General features: G+C 42.0%; 1 pseudogene; it reads right to left on the reverse strand.

The window, feature by feature from the left end:
* Positions 1-840: 840 nt before the first annotated feature.
* Positions 841-1,491, reverse strand: LOC147458328 (ribulose bisphosphate carboxylase small subunit, chloroplastic 2 pseudogene; annotated as a pseudogene).
* Between the last annotated feature and the right edge of the window lie 18,184 nt (positions 1,492-19,675).

A 19,675-nucleotide genomic window follows, 5' to 3' on the forward strand; every position in this document is an offset into this window, starting at 1 on the left:
CATGGGCTTATAGTCTTAGTCTTGATTATTAATTACATGCAGGACCAATATTGATGACCTCGTGAGCACAGTTTGCATTGCCAAATGGTAACAACATCAACACGGGTAAGAAAAAGCAAGAGAGCTACTCCAGGGTCGTGTGCCAGAGTTCGACAACTTTTACCTACTAGAATGTATTGGGTTGCCAACACCATCTCCATGGGCTGTTTGTTGATAGAGTAGCCCTCCATGTTCTATAGGTCTCTTTATTTCTCTCAATCTCTCTCTCTCTCTCTCTCTCTCTCTCTCTCTCTCTCTCTCTCTCTTTGAAGGACATGTAAATACACTAGTAAACCTTTAAAAAAATGAGGATATAGCACAAAAGACCCTTACTCGTATGGATCACGGCACAACATTGCGATGAGAAAGCGGCAGGTTGAGGAGGTGGGGCCAAAGGGAGGGTAGTACTTGAATGAAAAGTGTTGGGAGGCATCACAACAGGCGACAAATGGAGTATCAGCAACATCGCCATAGTCATTACCAACAAGCATGAAGAATCGAGAACATGCTGGACCAAGCAAGGTAGGGAAGGGAGAGCAGGCATTCCTAGGAGTCGAGAGTCCATAGTTGCTAGTGGGGACTGGCAAAGGGCAACGATGGGGATTGGCTTATCTCTCTCTCTCTCTCTCTCTCTCTCTCTCTCTCTCTCTCTCTCTCTCTCTCTCTCTCTCTCTCTCTCTCTCTCTCTCTCTCTCTCTCTCTCTCTCTCTCTCTCTCTCCTAGAAATTTCTACATGATTAGAATGATTGGCGGCATGGTAACGAATACAAAAATAGGGCAGAGCACTCCACACAGCAAGGCTCTTAAAAGAGATGAATTAAAATTTGGTGATGTGCCTCATCATTACAAAAGTGTATGTTCACAAGGTCTCCTTGAGAGAAAAAAGGGCTACGAACGCATTGTCATTGTCTCCAAGGATAAATCATTGATTTCTAGACAGAGGGCTTTTGGACAAGGAGGCCGGAGATCTGCACCTGCCTCTTGGCGTCAAAGCCCAGCAGTGGATGAAGGCTTCGGGGTACTCCTTGGCGCACTCCACAATTTCATGCAACACCGCAGAGGCATCTTGGCAGCCCAATATGGGCAGCTTCCACATCACTCAATATCACCTATCGTAGTAGCCGATGCCATGGAAGTGCTCTCGGTACACGCTCTCGATTTTGTCGAATTCAATGCAGGGGTCCAGCCATTCCGCACCATAAAGTCCACCTGTTTCGCAATCTACTCGCTTGTCAAAGGCCGCAAGTAGGATAGAGTCTTATACTTCTTGTTGTCATACAGCTTCCACACAAGCATGGCGCTCACTCGGTTGCCGTTGGAGATGGCGAGCGGGTTGGCGCTCTTGGGGGCACCGAGGGTAGTGGGCGTGAGGCCGGAGAAGCTCTTGGAAAGGCTCTCTTCTTGGGCGCACAAGGGAGCAACAACTGCCAAAGAATCCACAGAGCTCGCCATGGCTGGTCTAGAGATGATCAACGAGTGCACAAGACAGGCAACTCCTCTCTCTCTCTCCCTCTCTCTCACACAGTTTTTAAAAAAAGCTCTCAGAAAGAGCGCGCGCCGGCGCGCGCTCTTTGTGAGAGTTTTTTTTTAAAAAACTGTGAGAATTTCACGGAGATTTCTACACTTGGGCTCGTCGAAGATTTAGAAAAAGAATTGAAGAGATGGCGGATCACGCATAGCATGCTAAGGACATCATAGCTCACAAAGCCGAGGAGACGAAGGGCTTTGGCCAGCAGAAGGCCGGCGAGGCTCAACACAACGCATAGGGAATGATAGTAGCTGCCAAGGAGAAGGCAGGAGAGGCAGCTTGCGCCACACAGCAGAAGGCGCAACAAGCCAAGGAGGGCACTGGCAATGCCTTCCAGCGGGCAGGGGATGTAGTGAAGGACATGGCCAATAAGGCCACTGGCGGAGGTGAACACCATTGAAAGGGCAAGAGAAGCTCCTTGTTGTTGCTCATACAGCTACAAAAAGTCACAATACAATATGAGTAGCTTCCATCTTCCTAATAGCTACCTGTAGACAGAAAGCTTGTATTTTGCCGATTGCCTGCAAATCTTGGTTGTTTTGTGAATTTCTTTATCTATGTTGCAATTAAATAAATCCTCTCTCTCTCAAAGAGAGAGAGAGAGAGAGAGAGAGAGAGAGAGAATATTGTGTTGTCCTGAGAACATTGGAGTTTCAACAAAGCTTCGAGGGAGTGACCTGGGCCTGGGGGCCTTGATGAGGTGAAGTGAAGGCTTGCCGGTACGGTAGGAAGTTGAGAACGCCTTGTCGAATTCACAGTTTGCTGATTAGCATCAGGTCTGGCTAGTTTACCATGTCAGAAAATAGTTGCAGAAGCTAGACAATCATTACCTTATTGAGAGGCTGGCTAACAATAACAAGCATTTTCATGTTTTCTTCATTGTGCATCATATATTTATATGACTGTCTTATTTCCTTCTATCATCAAGAAATAGATACCTTTTCGTTGATTGCAAATTGCCCTAGGTTCATTCACTAATTAATATAGGTTTCCTGGTTGGTGTGATCATCAATGAATCATTCTTTAATGGTTGTTGTGATCATTAATGGTTTGAAAGGTTCTCTCACTTAGCATCGTTTTTTTTAGTGGATGGACATGATCAATTGCAAAACAATGCATTGTCATTATGAAGAAGGCTCCAATACTACCCTTTAGAGTAGGGCATGGCTTTAAACTTCATAGATTGGAACAGAATTTGCCTCTTATAATTGGTGGTGACATGAATATTCCACATGAGCAAGGATGTAAAGCATATTACAATTATAATGTGCTTGTCCATTGAGTGGTGGATGTTATGGCCTTCTTGATATCTAACATCTGCCATACTTTTTCAAACCATGATTCAAAATAGAAAGGGGTAGCATCTTCAACCTTTTGGGAAAAAAGGTCTTCATATGAAGACTCACGCCCCTAAGCTTTGAGGTTGTCACATTGTATGGTAAAAAGATCCTAATTATTTAATTTACATTTACAACTAACTTTTTTGAGTTATGACGATGCTTTTATAAAAAAAATTAGGCATAGAACTCTATAAATTTTGATTGTTGTTTTTGTAAATTGATTAAAAAAATCATATATTGGTCAATTGAGAAGAAATATGATTTTATTGTAACAAAAGAAGTCTTTCATAATTAATGGTGTTTGTCGGCGATGTGTCGTGTAAGAAGGGTGCCTTTGTATGAAGATCACAGCCTTGTAGTATAGATAGGGCAAGACGACATGGAAAAGACGATTGGTGTATAAATGAACTAATGGTGCATGAATATATAAAAAATGATAAATATTCTGTTGACGATAAAATTTACTATATCCTGTACAAACACTTGCTCGGGTTTGTCCTTACTCAGAAAAAATCGCTCAGTGCATGGTAACACTTTGCTTGAGGTGGGAACCCGACCTAAAATTACCTTTGACCTTAGGCAAGCTAGGGTTGAGCTTGAGGTGGGAACCCGACCTAAACTTACCTTTGACCTTACGCAAGCTAGAGCTGAGCTTGAGGTGGGAACCGGACCTAAACTTGCCTTTGACCTTAGGCAAGCTAGGACTGAGCTTGAGGTGGGAACTCCACCTAAGGTGCTTGTCATGCTTGATGACTAAGGTACTTGAGGTATTTGTCATACTTAATGAGGAAGGTGCTTGAGAAGCTTCCCATGCATGGGGGGTAAGGTGCTTGAGTCAGAAAGAGACCCTACAAACTTAATGAGGAAGGTGCTTGAGAAGCTTCCTATGCATGAAAGTCCCAAAGTTAGGGGAATCTTTGACCTAACCTTCCACTCACCCAAAAGGCACCCCTTTTCTCAAAGGACACATGGGACACATGTCAGACTCTCCCTAAGCTTAACCACATGGTGTGCATGAATGCTATTGGTTGGACTAAAGAGGGGTCCAATGAGCTTCTACCTCCATCCAACAAATATCTAGATATTTTCAAGCTCTCTCTCTCTCTCTCTCTCTCTCTCTCTCTCTCTCTCTCTCTCTCTAAGGGGTAAGGAGGACATTTGTCAAAAGACTACCATGTACTTGACTGCATGTTGCATGTGATTGGCTAGGGGGAGAGGGGTCCAATGAGCTTGCAGCATGTGGAAAAGTCACAACTCACCCCAAGCAAGCAAGGGGGGTGCTAGGGGGATATACACCCCACACACACTCATTTTGTGGAACCATTCTCACTTGGTGAAAGTTGAGGAACTCCAACTCCTTCTCCAAGCTTGTGAGAAGTGAGAGCCTACACCAACACTCTTGGCTATGGAATGCAAACCCAACCAAGAGCCATGCTTCAATGCTTAAGCTTGCCATCTTCTCCATCTTCATTACTATGCTATTATGTATGCTAGCAAGAAGAGTAATGATAAGTGAGGAACTATTTCTTTCTCCTATGGAATGTTTCTTCTTCCTCTTCCCTATCCTCATTCCCCGCTAACTCTCTCCACCTTAGAAGGTGTTTGAGGCCTTGGGATAGTTAATGCTTTCTACAAAGTTTATATTATGCTTGTGATGCATGAAGCTTTCCATCTTCATTGCATCACTTAGGTCACAAGGAACACAAAGAATGTATTGTACCAAGTCTCTCTTGATGGAAGAAACTATAATACAAATGCCTATTGGAGGGGGGACCGCCGGCTCCGTATGAATCCGGTCCTCAACTATTGTCATGTTTTCTAAACTCTCTCTCTTGCAAAAGTATTGTTCATGCCAAGTTCACTAAGTACCATGTTTATGTTGCTACCATCACTTAAGTTCACCCGCTATGCTCACAAAGTAATCTCACAAAAGTGCTTCATCTAATTCCTAATTCTGTTACTCTCAAAATTCATAGGCCATTTCCATTACATTGTTATTATTTGCTTTGTACATAGGGTTTTGCTCCCGTTGGTTATGGGCTAGTAAAGGTATCGTATTGTCTGGATATAGTTTAAAGTAGCAAAGTTTTAATGTCTCAACGAGAATGTGTGTGTGTGTGTGTGTGTGTGTGTGTGTGTGTGTGTGTGTGTGTGTGTGTGTGTGTGTGTGTGTGCGTGTGTGTGTATGTGTGTGTGTGTGTGGCCCTCCCCCATCCTTGAGGAGAACATCCACATGGTGGGAGGTAGGGCCCACCATGTGGAACCCTACCCCCAACCAAGTGTGAACAATTGAGTGACAAAAATATCCAAATAACCAGTATGAAGTGTTCAATTTATCGTATGTAGAAAGGTTACCATTTTGGTAAAGTGGTGCCACTAGGGCTAATATATATAAGCATCAAATTCAAAGGAAAAGCCGTCTGATTAAGTATACTTTGTCAGGCATCGAGTAAGAGAGAATCTCTTACCATTGTTCACCATAGCTGAATTGATCTAAGTTCTAGAACATAATTTGTAGTGTTCTATATGGAATCGTCCAATACCCTAAAAAAACACTATATCTTAGGTTCATATCTTCAAAGGAAATCAATGATAAAAAATCTCTTCTAGATATCTGGATAGTTTTACAAATTTGTATAAGAATATTAAGTGTAGTCAAGAATATCAAGTTCTACATGCAATAGGATATACACAAAGCTGACCATATTATAGACGTAATGGTCTCAATCTGTTCAGCGAGACAAAATGAGTAATAGGGGTATACAATCTTTGATCAACTCGAGTCTAAGCTAATAGAACTATATGCTATATGTGCTTGACCAGATTAAGAGCCGTGGCCCCAACCCATCCTCTTGGATTAGGTGGGTCAAGTAAAAAAAATATAGTAGTCTAGGCCCATCGTATGGTGCTAACCCGACCAAAGGCTAGCTAGAAACAAGTATGTGTGTGTTTAAGATTGATTATCTAACAATAGTTTGTGAAATCAAACTATTGAACCATACAATGGGACTAGAGACTAGAGAGTATGTAAATAACCAAAACCTATGTCTAAATTAGATAATAAGTAGTCTGAAAAAATGACCAAAAAAAGACTACAATTGACATTTAGAATTTATAATGTATTACTTGAGAATATTATCAAAGAATCGTATACAAGGGCTATCTATCAATCATAAAAATAACCGAACGATGGATGATCTTTTTTTATTGCTGCAGTTGTCGTCGTAATCCCAAGGAAGGAATCTCTTACCATTGTTCACCATAGCTAAATTGATCTATGTTCAAGAACATAATTTCCAGTGTTCTATATGGAATCGTCCAATGCCCTTCACCAAGAGCCAGTTCCTATACAAGATAGAAGTATAAGATCTTTGTGCACTACACCATGTTCATGTATAGTTATTGTTGCGGACATTCTAGTCAACCTTAGTGTAGCATTTTAAACCCAACAATTTGTGAAATTTGAGCCCTCAATATCACAATAGATGGACAATGACATTTCACTTAACCTTTTAGAGCCAGTACACCAGCTTTGAGATACACACATCTCTTATAGATAGGTAGCAGGTAGATAACAACCCGATTAATAGCTCATATGAATGTCAAACTATAGGTTCATGTAGATCGGCGTAATAGCTATTGACACTAAAGTTACAAGTAATGCAAATTTCCATTTTTGCAAAGCTAGTAGGTCAAGCTCAAAATAAATCAAAATCCATAGGCATAGGTTCAAACTGTAGGTTCATGTAGATTGGTGTACTAGGTATCAACACTAAAGCTACAGGTAATGCAAATTTCCATTTTTGCAAAGCTAGCAAGTTACGCTCAAAATAAACCAGACATCGTAGGCATAGCCTCACATACGCGTGCTTTAAGAGTTCAAACTTGTTGCAAAAATGTCCACTATTCATAAAGGGGGGGGGGGGGGGGGGGGGGGTTTCCAAGCTAGGCACTTGAAAAATCAACAAGTCTACATGTATGTGTGTAGATGATTAATCTCAGCTTTGGTACGACTACCTCTTTTATAGCCTACATCAAAAGTAGCTTGAGTTCGTAGAGGGTGTTTTGATGCCTTGCCGTTCTCCTCAAATTGTGCATACAAACAACCTTTGCCATATGATCTATCATGAGGGTTTCAATAGTTGTGCCAAACTGAGAGGGCATGGTAGATGCTTAATGTAGTGTATTTGATATCATCCCTTGAACACGACACCAAAATCTCCAAGCAATGTGTGTGTATGTGTGTGTTGAGAAAAACACCTATGAGGTGCATGGTGCATGGACTTGCAAGCGGAGAGGAGACGAGAGGTTAACCAAGCAAAAATGGAACAAGGTGACTCGTACAAAAATGCATACCCAATATCAAAAACAAGATCCGTATACATGATGAAAAGTACTGAGTAGGTGTGAGTACACCTACCTGCTATGTTGCCATTATTAGTATGGCTGAGATTTTGAATCATTTTCCTCGACACGCGTCGATGATTCTTGAGGACCAAGAATCAAGATCTGTATACGTGATGAAAAGTACTGAGTAGGTGTCAATGCACCTACCTGCTATGTTGCCATTGTTAGTATGGCTGAGATTTTGAATGATCTTCCTCGACACGCGTCGATGATTCTTGAGGACCAAGTGTTTGGTTGTTGGCCAAGCCATGTCAAGCATGATGTATTCTGAAGTCGATCATGCTGCCAATGTTTACAACATGCTACTGGTTTGATGTATCCCCTCGAGCTTTAGAAGAGAGCATGAAGATGGGGAGCCATGGAGAAGTACCACGATGGCTTCACAGTTGCATAAGATTGTGTGTTTGGAGGAGGGGGTCATTTTGAGTCTCATTTCAAGACAAACTATAGCTAGAGGCTTACAATGTATCGAATGGTGTCATTGTTATTATCTTCTTTGTACATAAGGTTTCTCTCCCGTTGGTTATTGGCTAGTAAAGGTATTGTATTGTGTGGAGCCCCATAGTTTAAAGTAGCAAAGTTTCAATGTCTCAATGAGAATGTGTGTGTGTGTGTGTGTGTGTGTGAGAGAGAGAGAGAGAGAGAGAGAGAGAGAAATGAAATGAAATGAAATGATATATTAACGTCTTCAAAAGGCCAAAGTGACCTATGAGACAAAAGAGTTTACAAATGGTGAATTTGATACAATGTTTGTGTAAAAGAGTGAAAACTGAAACTGAACTAAGCTAAAGTGGAATGGAACGAAATGAAATGGGATGAAATGAAATGAGATGAAAGGTTGAGATGTTGGAATCAAGATCCTATCCTATGATATCTAGCATCGGTCTTTGGCAAAGCTAATCAATGTCCTCCTCAGTGAGTACTTTGACTGGGCATCTCCCATGTCGTGCTTGAACAATTCGGACCCTCTGATGCAGCTTCCATCAATGTCTCGATGACCCTCGTAGTCGTGGGCATTTGGATCTCCCAAGCTTAGTGGCCCTATCAGTGAGTGTACCTCTGGTATACGTGGACTTTGAAGTCTACTGTGATGTTTGCTCATCTGAATGTCGTGTATGTAGTCTGAAGAAATCAATGATTTCCCTCTGTGAGTGTCTCCTATTGTCTGGTCTCCTCAAGAGGCTCTCCCTATGTCCGTGCATCTCCAATAAAAATAGCCCAAGGTATCTCTAATCCTGATATCTCATAACTTTGGCCAGTGGTCCAAAACCCTCTCTGAATAGGCACTGGAAATGACCTCGTATTTCATAGTAGACTGGGCAATGACATATGTGATGTCATTCTTTCTCTAGCTCTATATGGAATAACTAACAAGTCCTAGCCTAGTCTACTAGTACTCCTCTAAATCCACAAGCCTCAATCTCTAGCTGATGTGAGGATGTGCACATATGTCCAATAGCACATCGTAATCCATGGGATAGATGAGTGTCCATGTAGGTGGGTTTGGTCACAAAACCATCCTCTGTAAGCTCAAGGAATGCTCTTTGTAGAAAGCCATCTTCGTGCCAAGTGCACGCATAGGCTGTATCCATGTCCTCCTAGTGTCTAATTGAACCAAGTCTTGTTTGATGAGCTGAGTGATCTCGGTCCGTGTGAGAGACAAGGAAGGTGCGTCCAACAAATACTGGAAAGGGGGTCATCTATCCATGTCAAAACCATGCAGCTTGAACCAAGCTGTCATCTATGCATACCAACAAGAGGTGTCTCCCTGCGAGGCAAGCTGTCGAGAAGACTCCAAATCTAGATGGGAATATCTGTCTCTAGGGAGATCCCAAATAATGTGTATCAAAGAAATAGATCTGGTAAGTGCCTCGATGACCAGTGGGGGAGCAGCGAGCTCTGCACGGATAATCTCATGCGGTACAGAGGCCTTGGCCCTAATCGTCCGAGAAATCATAGAGACTAGAGGCCTCTCCATGCACTTCCATCTGTCACTACTGCCAATTGGCTATGGCAGTCCACTGATGGCCCCTATATCTGCACCCCACCATAAAGGATAACTGATGTGACCAAAGTATAAAAAATCCATAGTTTTGTTCGAGTTTCCTGAGACTGAACATGTGAACACGTCCTCTCCATCTTCTCTAAAGCCACATATGCTCTCGTTAGCCTAGTCTTTGTTGCTCTCCTCACAGAAAACACTCGGCCACTAAAGAGCACACCAAGGTAAGTGTATGCATCTGTATACTCTACCGTCTCCTAACCATATGCAAAGGTAGGTGCATATCACCTGACCCATTGTGGTGTGGTGTTGAACACCATAACCTTGGTATTGCCAAGGTTCATCGATAATAAGCCGCTATCACTAGCAAATGTGTGCAATGTATCCAAATGTTTCTGCATTCACTCTTATGAATCTGTGATCAAAACAATATCATTTTCATATAGTAGCAATGAGATCCAAATCCATGCTAATTGTGCTCCTATGGAGCCTCTCCTCTCAATATAATCTGAAACCTCATCCACATAAATACCAAATAAAATAGGGGAGAGTGGACGACCTTGTCTCACCCCAATAGTGGATTGAAAAAGCTCAGAAACGCCCTTGGTAGTGTGGACCTAACCCACAACTGTCTTGTACAGGGCCATGATCCCCCAAATCAGCTATGTGGGTACACCCATCTCCTATAGCCTGCACATCAGTCGAACTCTATGGATTGTGTCAAATGCTTTGCAAAAGTTCATAAAGGTACACTAAATCCTCCTACCATGTGATCTTCCCTCCTCAATAATAGCTCCGAGTGTCAATATGTCATCAAGAGTAGAAAAACCTCTCCTGAAACCTGCCTGTCCTAATGCTCGTATGCCTGCTCTCTCTGCCCATCTACTCAATTCCTGCTCAAGAATAGATGCATATAACCTGGCCAATGTGTGCCCAATCATAATGGTGTGATATTCCCAGGCATCATTGGATCTCTTGCCTTGAAAATAGGCACAACAGTTGACACACTCCAAGTATCAGGAAAACCCTCACACATGGCTCGATTGAACATCAATGCAAAAATTTTGCAAGAATATCTTGGGCACGTATAAAGTGCTCCTCCACCTGTCCATCATGATCATAAGCTCTCCTAGTCCTCATCACGTCAATAAATTTCTTCACCATCTCTACGGTAAAGAAAATGTATGTCTTTGGACATGGCATTGGGGGGTCTGATAGAGGCGACTGTCCTAGAACTATGTAAAGAGATGCTGCATACTCACCCCAAGTCTCAGTGGATGTGAAATCCACAGGAGGGGAGTGCTCATGAGAGAATCTCCACGCCTCACTTGAGTCCTGGCTCAAAAATAGCTTATACAACTCCTTCTCTAGCTGAGCAAGATAAGCTTACCCTCTTCTTTCGTCGCACAAGACGTCGAAAGGAAATTTGTAATTTTCTATGAGTAATGACTCCAAAAAAACACCTCTCTCTGAAGTGTGGCTCTCGTCTCTCTCCTCTTCATACCAGCTGTTCTGGGGAATGCTCCTAGAACGGCGTATGTTCTTAGGGTGGTTGTGTGGGTATGCCTCTACTATTGCATCATGTAATTTCTTTGTCAGTATCTAGGTAAGCTCCTCTAATGGAAGTCTCGGCTTCTCACTAGCTAAGCGTCTATATATTCCATCTATGTAGACAGAATTAGTCTCTGATGTGAAACTATATCGGGTATGTGTGGAGTTTGTGTCAATCAAGCTGTGCTGAACTGAAAAGAGACGATAAACGTGAGAAGGGAATGATCTATTGCTACACCAATAGGCATGGGATCGAATGTAAAATCTTGAATAGATGGTATAAAGCTAGGCCGAGCCAAAACATAATCCACTGTGCTAGCCCCATGTCTATGAGGAAAAAAAGTGAACTCACTCAATGCTAGAAATCTCTATAGACCATTCAAAATGGCCAGTCCATGTGTAGTCCCCATGTCTATAAAATATCCCCCATAACCTGTGTGCTCCTCATCTTGCGAATACCTGGTCAAACCCATATCACTGACATCCAATTCTCTCAACATCTTCTCTGAAGTATTGTAGAAGACTTTGTGAGAGTGGCCCATCGTAGAATTAAAGTCCCCCAGAAGGACAACATCCTCCCAGTCTCCGCTTTCACCTTGACCCACATATACTTGGCGTGCCCATCTCTGCAGACAATAAAAATGAGGGACTTCAACTTCTCCCTTAATAAGACTTCCACACCTCTTGACCCACGTCCTCTATACTCTGATCTCACCTCCCGTCTACAAGTAGTCTCCCAACGATACCCCGACACTCTAGGTAATGTGCCACCGAGAGTCTGATGCATCTCTGAGTAGAAAGTAATGTCTCTTCCTCTGAAGCTATCCTCAAAGATGCCCACATCTAGCTTCAATGACCCATTACAATTCCATGCTGCTAGTTTTAGGCTTGTCCCATAGGTCTCGCACCATCATGCGGTGCTTTTTTCCAAAATCACTACTCTCCCTCCTCTATAAAAAGTAAATTTTCCCTTCTCTATGGATGCCTTGATCTCCGTCATCTTCTCTTGCATGTGCACTATCTATGCTAGGGTGAGATCATCCCCCAAGAAAATCCCGGTCTTCTTGAGTGTTGGTCTTTTCTTCAAAAACTCCTTCCTAGCCTCCCAAGTAGGAAAGCACATAATGAGCACTCTTCCTTTGGAGCTACCTGTCCCATCCTTCCCTTTCTTCCCCACTCTCCAAGCCCCTGTGTGAGTAGGCTTGGGGATGCTCATTCGTTTCAGAAGTTCCTTAGCGTCTTCTTTCATAGTGTTAGTCTCTTTGAGACTAGTGACATATACATGAAGAGCTCTCATCCTCCTCTTTTGCTCCTCCTCCAAGGTCAAGTTAATGATGGTGGATGGAAGTGTGGTAGTAGACATTCCACCTTTTCCTTTCTTTGTAGTCTCAATCCACTTCTCCGGTTGGTCCGCCTTCTTCTACGTTTGGAAGACCCTATTTGCCCACGAGAAAGCTTCCCGTGTTTTCTGTTGCTCCTCCTCCTTAAGAGTTTCTACTTGCTCTTTGATATTGTTCAATTCCTCAATCACTTTGGGCTGGTCATATTTATCTTTTTCTGATTTACTTTTGCACTCTGCAAACTCTCTCTTGAGTTCTTCAATCAGGGCATCCTTTTCATTCATACGCTTCTCCATCTTTGATTTCCAAACCTCAAAGGTGGTGATTGTTGCATCAAATTCCTTTCTCCAAAGGACCTGTGCTACCTCTATTTCTTCCCTTGTCCTTTTCTGCATTTCTGATGTCAGTTCGTTATGCCACTGGACTTTGCATGCCTTCTTGGCTTTGACAAGTTCTTTTTCCATGTTTGCTCTCATGAGATTGAGTTCAACCTGGATCAACATATGAACCTTATTATACATGGTTTCATCCTTGATCTTGTTGACCTTGCCTGCTCTCATAGAGTTCGGTGATAGTACACTATCATGCATCTTCCGTCGAAAGGTGGTCGTCGCCTTGGGTGGAGTCCAATAGTTATCAACCTCCTCATTTGTAAGTGGATCCATCTTAGTACACTACACTAGACATAGAGGTTTTAGTCTAATTGAAGCTGAGTTGAGATTTTGTTTTGAGAAAGGGAGCATACTCAATAAACAAGTTGATCGTGTGAGTGTATAAATATCTAGTTTCAGCAGCCAGCCAAGTAGAGCCCCCCTATTTTGGAAAAGTAAAAATGTCAAAACATCTCAAATAAATAAGTGTAGGGTGAGTTTAGGAAATGAAAAGCCCATGAAATGTAATTTCAAAAGACTTTTCATCTCTATATGAAGAAGTGGTCGAGTGCGCATCTCTTCTTCTTTACCTTTCTTTCAAAGTTTCCTTCTCTTTAAAATTTTCTTTCACTATGTAGGTAGAGTTTGGTTACACTATGTAAGGTAGTAATTTTTCTTTTTGAAGCCATTAGGAATTGTATACATTAGGAATCCAATACATCAAATCCAAGTTCACCATGAGAAAATTGACAATGGGAGCAAGAGGTCATCATAGTGAATATGTTTGCCTGCACACATTTCCACACCATACGAGCCACTAGGACCAACATTGCTCACCAATTTTGACAACTACGATCCTAATATGTTATGTCAGTCTTGTTTATGGTCAATCATCACATGTACTAGCAGTAGGACGCACACAAATCAAGAGACGGCTCACAAAAAACCACAACTATCAACAATCTCATGGAAGGCCTAGAGACTCCAAATCATAAAAGATCACCACCAAAGACTCATCTTGATAGAGCTTCGAGGCTATGAAAACAGTATTGAAAATGTTATTGTAACATTTAATGGCCTAGTAACTTGTGTGTAGCGGAAAATAGCATGAACATAGTGAGCATTTCATTAGAATAGCTTCCTAATGAGAATAACAAGAGTGCTTGGGTGGAGAGAGCAACAAAAAGTATAACATCTAGTTAGATAGCATGAACAATACTTCAAAAGAGAGAGAAATTAAGAAATTGACAACAGTTGAGAACTGGATTTGCATGGAACCGATCCCCTCTCCAAAAGGCTTTGTATTATGGTTTCTCCCATCAAGAGAGATATTTTACAATACAATTCTTTGCGTTCCTTCAATACTAGCTAGTGCTATGAAGATGGAAACTTCAAGCACTAAGCACAGCACTTATTAAACACAACATCAATTCCCTCACGGTCTTAGACCCAAGACCTCACACACCTTCGAAGATGGTGAGAGCTAGCGGGGTATGAGAGTAGATGGAGAGGAAGAAGGAGTATTCTTACGAGAAAGATATACATCTCCTCACATAATCACTCATACTAGCATAGCTTAGCTTAGTAATTAGCATCCTAGAGGAGATGAGCATGCATTGAAGCCTAGCTCTTGGTTGGATTTGCACAAAGCCAAGAGTTGTCGGTGTAGGCCTCCCTTCTCACAAGCTTGGAGTAGGTGGTAAGCTTTCCATTAAAGCTTGAGAAGGAGAGAGAGAGAGTCTTCTTGCTTCCCACATTGATTGTGTGAGTGTGTAAGTGAATAATGCCTTTGAAAAATCAGCCCCCTCTCTCTCTCTTGATCGACCCCTCTTGCTATTTGCTCATGCCCACACCTCATTGGACCTCCCCAGGCCTAGCCAATGAAAATTAAGCAGCATAAGTGATAGTCTTCTAACATGTGTCCCCCTTTCCCATTTTGTGAGAGCTTTACGTAATTACTTAATTCAACTAAAATCTCATTGGACCCCTTTGCCTCCTGGCCAATAGGAATCATGCAAGCCATTGGGCTGTTGAATGCTCATTGGACCCCTTGGGAGACTGCCCAATAGTCTTCTAGAGAGCTTATTTTTTATTGGTTCTTTTATTAAGTGTTTTTAAATTAATTAAACTAGATTTACTCTAGCCTAATTCTCATTGGTCCACCTACACATTGTGGGCATCTAGTGTAGGGAGCTGACATGTGTCCCTCATTCCCTTTGTGTAAAGGGAGCTTGTGTGTGTGTGTGTGTGTGTGTGTGTGTGTGTGTGTGTGTGTGTGAGTTTATCTCTCATCTCCTACTTCTAGTGCTCGCCCCCTCCTATATAGGGATGGTTGAAGACTTTTGGGACACACACAAAGCATCCAATTTCCTAGGCTTTTTGACCTTTGGACACAACCTTTGAATTTTGGAACCTTAGCATTTTGGAAGTCTTAATGGGATGAACCCTAAGGTCTTTGGAGCCCATTGTTGCACATAGCTCTTTTGCAGATGGCCCCCCTTTGGATCCCTATTTTCCCTCCTTTGCATCCCTACTGTGGCTGGTCTGTTAACTTAACCAATATTCTAGCTTTTTCTCCCCTGGCACTTCCCCATATTAAATGATCAGTTTAACATGACAAAATCATTTATGAGAATTAGATATTGATTATTATGACATTACCTCTCTCTTGAAATCATAGTCATCCTCGACTATGGGGTAGAGAAGATAAAGCATATTCATTAGTCCTTTTTCTAGCGGGTAGAGGATCCCTATTTTACCCTACGACATCGTTCCAGAATGGATGACTAGTCCGTTTGGCACTTGAGAGCCTTAGTTGCTGCAAGCATGTCCGCACATTAGTCCTATCAATCTTCCGTAGTAGAGTGACAAGCTCTACTTGGTGTTCGAGAGACGTCGTCTCCGCAAACTTGATCTAAGCATGCATACTACTTCATTTTTGTGCACAATAAAGAAAAAGAGAGTCTTAGAAGACAAAAAAAACTTTGTTCATTTTTAACATTTATACATTTGCTTACTCTTGGGAAGCATTGTAAGCATTGACAAGGTTTCGGTTATCCTTTAGTTGTATGCCTTGCATCCATCTAGCATCTTCAAAAGGATAATTCTTAAACTTAATAAGATATTGTCGGATAGTCTTACTGCCTCTTAGTACCTTGTCTTCATGTCAGAGAATGGACTCGGGCTGCAGCACCTCTTCTTGGTCTTCGATCTCTAGTGGGTCTTCAATAGTAGGTTCTTGAGGTGGCTCTCCTTTGTAAGGCTTTAATAGGCTCACATGAAAAGCATTGTGTATGAGCCAATGGCTAGGCAACTTGAGTTGATAGGCCATTTCATTGATTGGCCTAAGAATCTGGAAGGGACCATAGTACCTTTTTGCTAACTTAGCATAGTACTTTTGGTGTCCCGTAGGATTCTTGCCTGTTCTGTGCCTTAATCAAGCCTTGGGAAATTTGAGTAAGACCCAATCATTTTCTTTAAAGACTTGGGCTCTTCTATGCTTGTCAGCAGCAGCCTTTTGCCTTGCTATGAGATAGAGATAGCATCCTTAATCTTTTGGAAAGATTCTTGTAGGTCTTTGCTATACTCATCTGCAGAGCGAAGATCTTCCCGTGCACCTTAAGTAGCAAGGGACTTTTTGATCTTCCCTCTATTACCTCAAAAGGTGCTTTTTCCGTGGAAGTATGTACAATGTTATTGTAGGCATACTCCACTAAGGGTAAGTACTTCTCCCATTGGGATCTTTGATCTACTTCCGTTACATAGGCTTTTAGTAGATCAAGAATTGTTAGGGTAGCTATTTCACTTTGGCCACCCGTTTGTGGGTGATAGGCCGAAGAGAAATTTAGCCTTGTTCCCAAATTCTCAAATAGACCCTTCCAGAAATTACTGGTCATTCTAGGATCTCTATCCGACACTATGGACATTGGCAAGCCATGGTTCTTGAAGATTTGTGAAATGAAGAGGGTTGCCACTTGATGGGCTTTGATAGTCTTTTTGACAGGTATAAAATGAGCTTGTTTACTGAACCTGTCTACTAGCATCCATATTCCCGTATTCCCATGGATAGACTTAGGCAGTCCAAAGATAAAATCCATGGATATGCTCTCCCATGGTGAATTAGGGATTGGCAAAGGTTGAAGCAATCCAGGTTGCTTCCCTCTATCAAACTTTGTCTTTTGGTATACCACACATTTAGAAACATACTCTTGTATGTTTGCTTTCATGGTAGGCCAGTAGAAATATGTTTCAATCCCCTACAAGGTAGACTAAATCCCTCTATGCCCTGGATAAGGAGGAGCATGAGATTCATACATTACTTTCTCATGGAGTGAGTTAGTAACGCATAGTCTATTTCCATAGAGAAGATAACTATCTTGTAAAGTAAATGGTTCCTCTTTCTTCCCTAGTGCAAGGGCTGAAATCACATCTCTAAAATCGGGATCAATAGCATACTCATCTATCATAGAAGATAGATCATTGTGAGTTGCTATGGAAACCGCATTCACTCTTGGCCGTCTTGAGAGTGCATCGGCTACTTGATTATCCTTGCCAGCAATGTGAGCAATATGAAAATGAAATTGCGAAAGAAAGTTTGCCCGCCTCATTTGTTTATCGGAGAGCTTGGTCTGCGTCATGAGGTACTTAAGACTTTGGTGATCCGTTCACAGAATGAAAGGAGTACCCAATAAATAGTGCTTCCATGAGTCTAAGGCATGTAGAACTGCGAGGATTTCCTTTTCATATATGCATGGAGCTTGCTCAACAGGGTCGAGCCTTTGACTTTCATAGCCTATGGCGTGCCCTTCTTGGAGCAAAACAGCTCCAAGGCAATCACCACAAGCATCACATTGGACCTTAAATGGCTTTGAGAGATCCGGTAGTGTAAGCACAGGTTGAGAGATGAGCTTTTCTTTAAGCTTTTCAAAAGCATTGTTCTCCTTGGCAGACCATGTGTACCTAACATTTTTCTTTGTTAGGTCATGTAATGGTCCTGCTATTAGTGAGAACCTTTCTATGAAGCGTCTAGTATGCACACATACCTATAAAGCTTCTTAGCTCATGAAGATTCCTTGGTTTAGGCCATCCTTTTATTACTTTTGATGGATCCATTTGGATGCCATCTTGAGAGATAATGTGGCCTAAATACTGAAACTCTTGTAAGAAAAATTCACTCTTCTTTTGATTAACATAAAGTTTATTCTCTCTTAGAACTTGAAATATTACCTGGAGGTGTTGTTGTGTTCGTCTAATGAATTAGAGTAGATGATGATATCATCAAAGAACACTCCAGTAAAGGTTCGATGAGGCCCGAATAGCTTCTCCATCAAGCGGTTGAATGTAGCTGGTGCATTGGTCAAGCCAAAAGGCATGACAATGTATTCATAAAGACCAAACATAGTGCAAAATGCGGTCTTTACAATGTCTTGATCAATTATCCTTATTTGATGATAGCCACTTTTTAGGTCAATCCTACTGAAGTAAGTGGACCCTTGTAGCTTATCAAATAGGTCTTCTACCTGTGGAACGGGAAACCTATTCTTGATAGTGATTCTATTTAGTGCTCTATAGTTGACACACATATGATATGTGCCGTCTTTCTTTTGCACTAGTAGCACAGGAGAACAAAATGGAGATGAGCTAGGCCTAACCATGCCCTTCTCAACTAACTCATGCACTTGCCGCATAATCTCCTCTTGTTGAGCTTGAGAAACCCTACGAGGTGGTTTGTTAGGCGGTGAACTTCATGGAAGAAGTTCAATTGCATGGTCATCATTTCCTTGTTTAGGAGGTAGCTCACAAGGGATGTCGTCAATAAAGACATCTTGAAACCCCTTGAGAAAATTGGATAACTCTAGTTCCTTTTGATTGTGTATATTTTCTTTTGCTAAAACATTAGGTTCTTTTTGAGAGTCTTTAATAAAAATCATGTACACGGAAATAGAGCTCTTTATTGACTTATTGAAAGCTTGCGTATGTACAATGGGTATGGTGTTACCCATTTCCTTAGCATCTATATACATATCTTTTTCCTTGAACTTAAAGGAGATTCTCCTTTAAGTTCAAGGCGATCTTAGGGAATTTAACATTGGCAGCCATGAGATCAAACCATGGTGCCCCTAGGATTACATCCTCATGCTTGAGAGGAGAGATAAAGAAGTCCTCTTTGTCCACATAGCTTTGGACACGGAGCCTCAATTTCTCGATTAAGGGAGTGACTGAAGCTTCTTGCCCTTTGAAAGCACCGTCTGCGGGTAGGACATCTCCCATCTCGTAAGCTTGTATGCCTAGCTTGGTGGCCAACTCTGTGGATATGAAATTGTGAGTAGAACCAAGGTCAAAGAGAATAAAAGCATCATGTTCTCTTAACTTTCCCCAAGCATGGCATAGAGAAGATCCTTTGTGATGAGTTTCCTCCTCTTGGATTTTGACCAAGGTAGCTCTAGGAGGCTCATGGCGGTTGTTCTTTTGGGGACAAGCACGGTACGCATGCCCTTGCTCGCTGCACTTAAAACAACGGTTATCCTTGCGATAACGCTCAAGCTCTTCAGGAGAGAGTTTGTTTTTGCCTTTGTAAACTCCCTTCTCTTTAGCTTTGTTGGAGTTGCCCTTATGAGACTTTTGGACATTATCCTTCCCCTTCGGCTCATTGGAATCCTTGTTTTCCGTGGTCTTAGAATTTCTTTTAGCCCCCGTTTGGAAATTGATTCGAGAGGCCACCATAGTATGGTGTATAACCGCCGATATGGTGCGTGGCCTTTGGGAGTTGACATACTTCGCCATTCCTTTAGTTAAGCTCGCACAAAATTGTTGCTTTTGCTCTCCAAAATCCAACTTTTTGAAGATAGTGAGTGGATTTGAGTTGTAGGTCCCAAAACTTGTCTACATATTTGTGAATGGATTTATAGGGAGAGAGCTTAAAGCTTCGCCATTCGGCGAGTACTTTGTCTTTGGCATCGGTGGCCAAAAACTGCTTCATAATGGAAGCTCTTAAAGCTTTCCATGTTCATGGAGCTTCACCGTTGGCCCGTAGGCTAGACCACCATTGGCTGGCGGACTTTTGAAAGTGCATAGGTACATGGTGTAGCTTTGAGGAC

The sequence above is a fragment of the Adiantum capillus-veneris genome, chromosome 5 (assembly GCF_014529385.1).
Source record: "Adiantum capillus-veneris isolate H3 chromosome 5, ASM1452938v2, whole genome shotgun sequence".
In the NCBI taxonomy this organism is placed as follows: domain Eukaryota; kingdom Viridiplantae; phylum Streptophyta; class Polypodiopsida; order Polypodiales; family Pteridaceae; genus Adiantum; species Adiantum capillus-veneris.